Here is a 9110-nt window from a genome sequence, read left to right as displayed (position 1 = left end):
AGGTGTTGGAAAGGTTTGTTGCATGCAAGGCTGTCCTGGGTATCTCTCCTATTAGACAGTCAAAAACAGGAGGACCCAAGTTTCTTGGTTCTAGAGAGGAACCTTTTGCCCTGTGAGGTTGGGGGTGTGAGTGGCACAGGAGAGCAGCCTCAGCCCTTGCTGCAAAAGAGCCCAGTGTTAGTGTACAAGGTCTGGGGAGCACCACCAAACTCCCCAGCGCCTGCAGCATCCCAGAGTAGGATCAAACTTCAGGTGCAGGGCTATTTCTTGGGAGAGGGCCAAAGCTGAGAGGAAGATATCTCACGGGCCACACCAGAAATTCTGGCTAAATCAATTGCTTTTCCTTCTGTGGAGTCAAACGTTACTGTCCCACCAGCACTACTGAAAACTTCAGGGGGAAAAAAAAAAAAGGAAAAGGAGAAATCTATTCTCTCCCACTGACCTGTGTTTCTAGAATCAGATTAAATGAGTCCATGTGGGCTGTACAGCAGGGTGCAAAGTTTAGAGGGAATTTCTCTCTTTCCCAGCAAACAGCATGCTGAAAGCAAGCTCAGCCCTCATAATAATCAGTGAATTTGAAAAACCCTTAATCATTATTCAAGAGGTAATCCCTTATGCATGCACAATTGACAGGATAAAATGGAAGTTTCATTGAACTTCAATCTGGCTGCACTTACTTCTTTTTCCTTCCTTAGGCTCTACAGATAAACTTTACCATATCCAGGAGGAACAGTGTTATATCACACAGGTTCCTATGGAATCAAGACAAGGATTTTTGGCATGTAGAAAACACACCTGGCCTGTGACTGAGACACTTGAGCAATGCAACACAAACTGCTTGTATTTAACACATGAACAACCACTGTGGGCTGTTTTGTGTGACTGGCAGGAAATTCTGTACCCACCCCACTGGGACAGCTACTCCCCACTGATCAAGAGCAGATGGGGAAAGGCCTGGGCAGCTCTTGGGAAGGCAGCACAGGAAAGGCTTCAGAAGGAATCAGCCCTCTGAGGGTGTGCAGAGCCTCCTGCCAGAGCTGGAAGCAGATTTGTGCCTGTCTGGGGAAACACAGCTGCAAAGAAATAATCCTATAGTATTAAAACTAAATGAAGTCGATTCCAACGAACCACATCAGTGTTTCAAGATCCTGAAGTTCTACCACAGGTCACCTGTCTTTTGGAGCCCTTTTTGTGCTGGATTATGTATTTATTTGATAAGAGCAAAGTCTTTGTGGTCTCAGAGGGGAATACAGTGTTCCCCATTGCAGATATCACAATTTTATGGTGGTCTGTGCCTTGTTCTGTGTATCTGTTGCTCAACAATATCGTATGCTCATTAGCTTCTGGGCTGGGGTAAATGTTTGTACTGCCACACAATCTTCTAATCAGAGTGTCATCTCTGCTCCTGGTTTTTTGTTCACAGGTTTAATATAACTGTAAGTAAAGCAACAGAGATGTAAATAATTAATCCTTAAGATAATTAAAATCATCACGTTGTAGTGATGTGATTTTTTGTGCCTTTGCATGTATTTCATTATCCTACTGTCTATGGCATAACACAAACACAGAAGTTCAAAAGATTTATAAAATATGCAAACTGATGGACAGGCACATACAATGGAGAATAACAGAGAATAACAGAGAACATACCTTCCTATTCCAGAATAACTCCTAAATCATAATTTTCTTCTGTTACAGATGTTCACACAGAATGTTTTTGTTTTCACAACCACTGAGGCTGGTTTTAGGGCTGAGACTGAACAGCTCGGAAGTAACACTGGAGTGGTATTTCTATCTTATTTCCAGATCTAGTTCATCATGAGTCCAAGGCAAGAAAAGTCAAACAAGCACTGCGAAACAACGTGATTTGGGAAAGTAATCTCCTTGACCATTTAATTGTCACTTAACTACAGTCTCAAAGGATGAGATGGAATGGTTTTGTCCTCAGGGACATAGCCACTTTAATCCTTGGCTACAATCTTTCAGCTTTTCTTTTCAAGACTAGGATATTTGTTCTTTGACTCTGCAATACCATATTCTTTCATCTGACTCCACACAGGTACGTCCTTTCTTCTCGATTTCAGGTCAGGGAAGGTGCTAACTACACTCTGCACAATAGAAGTCACTGAATTGCTATGTAAGCTGTTGCGAAAATTAATGTATTCAAGTCTCTGCAAACCTCCTTCTTCCTTAATCCCCATTTCAGGGTTGGCAAATCTTCTTTTCCTTGGTGACTCTACCTCTCCCGTGCAATATGTGTCTTTAATTACATTTTGCTACACATAATCCAAGCCATCCAGGGTTGTATGTGTGACAACATAGAAAATGGTTTGGAAGCTGGGATGGCAGTAAGGCTGAGGGAAGGCTGTCAGGAATACAAAGAAATACAGTGTGTTGTTTCCTGCATTTTGAAAGATTCAAGGGTCATAGGTAAAAACAAAATGAAAAATCAGAAGTGTTTTAGGTTTCACTAATTTCCCATTGTTACACTGTAAATAAAAAAAAAATCAGCAAACAGCCCTTCAAATCTAAAATATCTTAAACTCTTTATATTCACTGTCTTTCTAGGTTTATACAAATCACTTTTCTCCTGCTTTGATACTCAGACAGAAAGCTTTCTCTGAAAAAGAAATGCCTTTTCTTATGTGTCTGTACTGCATCCTTCACAAGGTTCACAGCAGCTGTGGAAAAATAATCAGTTAAAAACTATTGCTTTAACAGGAAAAGCACACTCCATAGCCTTTCATGCAGTAGTCATCCGCGGGACTAATTTGAATATATGAGAAAACAAAAGGCTTCTGAGGGCTGCAGTCATAATCAAAGGAATTGCCTGGGTTGGATAGGGAATCAAAAGCAAGGACGCTCAGTACATGATGGAGCACTGCCCACACAGGCCAAGGATGATGTTTGAAAGTTGCTTTTACAGCTGCTAAGATGATGACAGACTGCTGTCCCAGGTGAGATAATGTTTCTTGAGTGTCACTCGGGAACAAGCAGACCCTGCATTTGCCTTGTCCTTCGGCTCATGCAGTATCTTCCGCCAATCAAGGCCAGGGTGCCTTGATTTTTTCAGTGTATCTTGCTCTGCCTTGCCATAATTATGTAATTGCTTTACAGAGTCATAAATGTCATCCCCTTTGTAGGCACTGCAAATTGGACAGACAGGAAAATCAAGATATTCCTAATAACTGATCATTTTCAAAACTGTTACCCCAAGTGCTTTTAAAACCAAAACCATGTTACAAGTACATTAGCAGTGCCAGGCATTTTTAGAGCTCCCTTGGGTCTTATATGCCATTAAAACATTTGATTGGAGGTGCCTCAAGTATGGTCCTCCTGTTACACTGTCTGTTGCTGTATTTCTGCCCCTGTTAATTAAGCAAGAAATTTCCTTCCCCCCCCCCCCCTCCCGACTTTAGTAAATTAGACTGCTTGCTTTAGTCTGCTCCATATGGTCATTAGTTGAGTTATATTTCATATGCAGGATAAGAAGATGGGATTTACTGTAGATATCCCACAATTCCAGATGTGGTTGCATGGTCAGGGACTGAAAAAGTCAATTGTCTGCCCTGCCCCCACTCCATTTCTGTGTCAGATATTGCTTCTTAGTAGTCAAGTTACACACCAATGCCATCTGAGAGGGGGCACAGAAGAAGAGAGGGGGCACCATATAAGCAAAATTAATAAAAATTCCAGTTTTCTCCTATAAAAAGAATAAAAAACCTGTAAGATTATTCTCAGCTATGGGGAAGCAAATATAGCACAAGTGAACAATAAGCATGGATGGAAGGATTACAGATTCCTCAGTTCCAAACAAATTATCTTCATTAAGCAAGTCTTTCTTCTCTCTTCATCTCTCCTTTTTTCCTGCAATTATTTTACTCAACAATGAATATTCTGCTCAGTCTGCTATACACTAACGAAAAAGAGCAGCTGCATGTCTGTTTCCACAGCAGTCAAAGGAAAAGGCAAATAATCTTTTTATTTCCCTTTTCCTTTTGCAATCATGCATTTCTGATACGAGCAGTGGGGTTTAGACATTTAGCCCAGTGCATGTCAAGAATGCTACAGTGATTAAATATTATCTTGTCACATCTGTTCAGAAGCAATACATAACTCTTAAAATATCTAGGTTGTTATTGCTTATTAACCACCTATCTATGAGGGCAAGATACGGTATCTTAGGTCAGATTAAGACTCATGCTGAGAAAGAAAGTCAAGGAGCAATGTGGGAGTAGTTAATAGGTCTGAGAGGAAACCTCAAACCTTGTATTTTCAAATAAAATCTCCTTTAAAAAAAAAATGAAATGGGGAACAAATTCACGCTGAGAGGATTAAGCAAATAATGATCCTGTTATAAGCAAGGAGAAGCCATGTCATAGTTTGCGGTACTCTGCAGAAAAATTAAGAGCAGGACATGTTTCTGGTAAGAGACAACAGAGTGTGGGAGCTCTGGGTCAAAATCTTTCATATGGAAAGTTTCTCTAAAACTGTTCAGTGTTCTATGGAGTTTATTTTCTCTAAATTTTTCACTACACAGAATTTCTCTTTATGGTTGAGGTCTACTAACAAGACTATACAAAACAAAATTATCATCTGATTCTGATGGACGTTGAAGAGCATTCTGATGGGTGTTGAAGAGCATAACTAATTATAAAATTTAATTTTCCAGAAATGGGAACTAGAATTATGTTCCCCATGACAACTAGCATGCTAATGAGCTGTCTGTGTAGTCCAGGTTACTCTTCTGATCATGGTACTCTGTAAATGATGAACACAAATAGTACAGAAACATCAACTTCTGGGTGTTTTCAAGTTTTGGGAGAGGTGTATTCTTTATTTTGTGCATGTTTCACTGCAGCATCCTTGAACAGATGGAGGCAAATGTGCAGTTGTTGCAGTGAAGAAAAGTCCAGGTGTAATTAAGTGTCTTTGCTCTGTGTTTCCAGCCATCAGCATGGAAACATTTAGAAGAGACAGAGTATGGTTGGGAGATTGTTGCCATGTTTCCTATGTCTTCTTCCAGGTGTACAGATTTAGAGAGAAAAACTGGGTGGCTCCTTGTCCTCTACAATCCACATACCCACAGATCAGGTAAATCTGTGTTTGCCAATACTTTCCTGTATTCTGCTTCATGAGATGTCAGCTACAAATCCATGTAGCATCCTTGCCTCAGTTTAGGCAACTGATCTTTGTTTATTTATCATTAATCCCAAGCTCCAAATTACATTTTTATATAATTTGTCAAAACCTCTTGCAATCTTCCCTCGGTTTAGGTTACAACCCAACGTGTGTGAAGGTGGACACCTGTGCCTGTCTGGATCTGTATGGAGGGATGGCATGGCCTGGAGCCAAGGACTGTAAACTGTGGATTTTTATTTTGTTGTATGGTACATTTTGGATTTTCAGGGTCTTGTCATAGAAAGGTATTAATTAACAGAGAAAACTACAGTAGAAAGTAGAATAAGCGCTTTGAAATGGTGAATGAAATTCAAGAGTTAAAGGAACCAGAATTTACCTATTTGGATTTTAGCCAGTAATTTGACTAAGAGGAACTCTGAATAAATACAACACTAAGAAATCTTTGCCAGTAATACATATTTAAGTAGTAGAGGCTGATCTGGAGCACAAATCCAGCTGATACAGCTGATTGTGGGTTTTTCTTCCATTTCTGTTGTGGGTTTTTTTCTTAGTTCGCTCTTTTATGATCTGTTCTTCCCCAGCTAACAATTTTAGAGACTGGGAGGTTTTAACATGATGAGAGCTCCTGGGAAATAAGCAATCAAATTGCTTATGCCATTTCTTTTGGGAATGCTTTTGTGTATTTCTTCTAATCCTAGTGTTTTGGTCACATAAATAGAGATTACATGAAAGAATACAAAAGATGGTAAGCTACAGAATCTCCTCCCTCTTGTGAGCACAGATGGCAGTACCTTGGCTGGAAATCTTTCAGATGTAGGAGTCCAGGGGAGGGTAAAGGAGATTTCTTTTGAGTGATGTAGGCTGGGCTCCTTTTCCAGATTTCAGTCTGATCACTCAGGTTAACAGCAAAGAATTAGCAGCACTGAAGGGACCAATCTGGCGGGAAGCTTTGGCAGCTGCAGTTCTGCACCATGTGTGTTACGCAGCACCTGTCATTGGTAGTCAGTTAAAGCATATTGGAAGCCAAAAATTCAAGCATGCACTTACAAAGGAAGTGTGTGAAATTACAGGGTGCAGGAAAACAGAACCTTGTACCTGTTTGATGGTGTGGTGGCAGAGCTTCAGGAAGAGCACAGTGGTGACTTCACCAGCAGCAAAGCTCACAAGGCCTTCCTGTCACATTGAAACTAATGGCAGTTTTGCAAATTAACTTGAATGAGAAGCAGGTGTTTTGTAGAAGAAACTTGTGCAGCAGCATGAAATATGCCACCAAACACGATGTGCCAAAAGAAGTGACAGGATACTGATGGGAATTTCTTCTTTCCTCCTTCCAGCATAAATGCACCTCTTCTGAAGTCTCATCTTTGCAGTGGTTGATTTGTGACACAAACTAATTTTCAGCAGAAATAATGAATTGAGTACATATTTTGTCAAAAGTAGAAACAGCTTACTCCTGAAGCTAAAGTGCCCTGGACCTCTCCGAAGGGAGAGGTGGGAGAGCGAGGGAGAGCTGCAGAGGAATGTGTCATGGGCACACTTCATCTCTTCATACTTTCAGAACCACCAAAGAAAGGGAAAGAACCACCAAACCATATGTGGGTGTCTAAAAACATACACGTGCTATTGCTTCATAGAGAGTTGCAAGGAAGAGAAAGTCCTGAAACGGGAGGGAAAACAAGAACAGAGCAGAAAATAACCAGCAGTGAATGAGACAAGGTGGAGAAAGGCAATGGGCTATTGCTAGATTACAAAGCTAAGGGTGATAATAAACACCTATTTAATGGAGCAGGCATAAAAGAAGAACCAGGGACCAGCACTGAAAAGCAAAGAATTTTATAATAGTGAGGTTAATGACCTGCTGTCTTTTATAAGTCACCCAGAAGAGGAAAATGATAAAGAGGTATGAGACACTACGCATTAATGAAGACCTAGACAATAGGGAAGAAACAAGTTGACAAGTAATGGAATAATGCTGTGGAAACTTTAGGAAGACATTTTAGTTAAGTGATAGGAATAATAAAAGTGTGTTGAAATCTCCATAGCTGTTCAAATTTGAGCTACAAAATTTTCAGTAAAGCTAAAAAAATTGCTGCTATGCCAGGGCCCTATTTAAGGGCTGATGCAGATAACAGTGTCCATAAACACTCAGACACTGTTTTCTTGTCCTTTATGGGCTTGGATTCAAATCTGAACAGGTCATGTGGGGTGCTTAGTCGTGCAAAGTGGAGAGACTCTGGACTTTGTAAAAAAAATTGCTTCAATAGGCAGTAAAATTTAAAGTACAGAAGTTGCTGTCTTATCTGCCATGTGATTCTGAAGTTGCTCCTAGTTAAGCACTTGCTTTGCTCAGCCTGGACTGTATCACTCTGCAGTTTTTAAGACTGACCCCTTCTGAATTTGGTGTTTCCACCTTTCCAAGCTCTGCAGTTGGAACTTGGTGGTACCCAATGCGCAGGAGCTGCCCTGTTTTGCAACATGCATTTCCCACAAGGGAAGGAATGAACTAGATCCATAAATATGTTGTTACAACAGAAGAATTAAAATGAGTGCTATTTCTTTTGAAGCGGGGTTATCCTCCCCTGTGTCCACAGTGGAAGCCATTAACTTCTGATCAAGGTAAAACACAGTAAAAGAAGTAGAAAGTGACTGGTAATCATTTCTTTTAGTAATAGTCTGCAAAACAGCTGCAGTTCTTGACACACATCATCAGTGAATTCCAAAAGCTGCAGTTTCTGTGGGCATAGGTTTATACTGTGTAAAAAAAAGAAAATATGTTGATACTGGTTTAAGGCGTTTTCACACAAAGGGATTTCTGCATTGAAATTAGAAATGCACAAATGAAAGTGGGAATGAAAAGTCTGCTTTCTAACTTGATAAATACATGTAGAATTGATAGACAGATTTGTGATTGCTAATTAGAAAGGGGCCAATTCCTTAGTTAGGAAGACATTTCTATTCAAATTCATGTATTTCTGCATTAAAAGAGGACTAAAAAATTATTAACTTTTTAATGTTCCAGTTAGCAATCATATATCCTAGCATCTCAATATTTAAATTTAAAATATTTTTATGTGCTGCCTGGAAAATTATTTGTATAAGTGCTTTTTCTTTTAGAAACTTTATTAAAAGTAGGGCAGCAAGACATTCTGCTGTTGGCAAGAGGCAAATCAAATCATCACCCTCACAGTCCTTCTAATCCAGTTATGTGTTTACAGGGAAGAAAGTGTATGTAGGTACCATGTGCCCCCAGCAGGATAAGGCTGCTAGAATTGGAGGGTGGTTTGTCTTTGGATTTTGGCTTTTCCTAAAGTGTGGATTTTCCTGTAATGCAGGAGGGTGCTTATGAAAACAGATTTCATCCTCCTAGAAATCTCAGGTTAGTTTAAACTTAGCTTTATGTGAGATATGAACTCTCTAGGATTGGACAAGTGGATAAAAATTATGTAGTTCTTTTTACTTGAGCCTTTTTGAAAAATAATATAATCATTTCATTCTGTATGTGTTAAAAATGTTACAAAGCACTAACTCATTTCTTATCAGACTAAGAGAAGTGTGCTTATTTAAATCTGTAATATTTCAAATGAAAGATTGCTCTTCAAAAATCTGTTCATCTAAGCAGTTACTCCTTCCTTCTCAACATGCCTTCTATTTTTCAGTCTCCTGATAAAATGATTGTATTATTTCTCTGTTGAAATACTAACTCATTTCATCTGACCTGTCTTCTTTTTTTGTCAGAAGTGCTGTCAAACACAATCTCAGAAATTACTTTTCTTACTAGAGGGGGAAAAAAATAAAGAGCTTTCACTGACATATGCTACCTGATCTGAAAGCAAAGTGTCACTAGATATTTTTAAAATAAAATATAAAGAGGATTTATGTATTTGACTCTTCTCAACACTGTTGTGGTTTAACACCAGATGGCAACTGAGCACCAGACAGCCACTTGCTCACTGTCCCACTGGTGGGAT

Source organism: Poecile atricapillus, chromosome 4 (genome assembly GCF_030490865.1).
Source record: "Poecile atricapillus isolate bPoeAtr1 chromosome 4, bPoeAtr1.hap1, whole genome shotgun sequence".
Classification (NCBI taxonomy): Eukaryota; Metazoa; Chordata; class Aves; order Passeriformes; family Paridae; genus Poecile; species Poecile atricapillus.
This window is presented reverse-complemented; position numbering follows the sequence as displayed.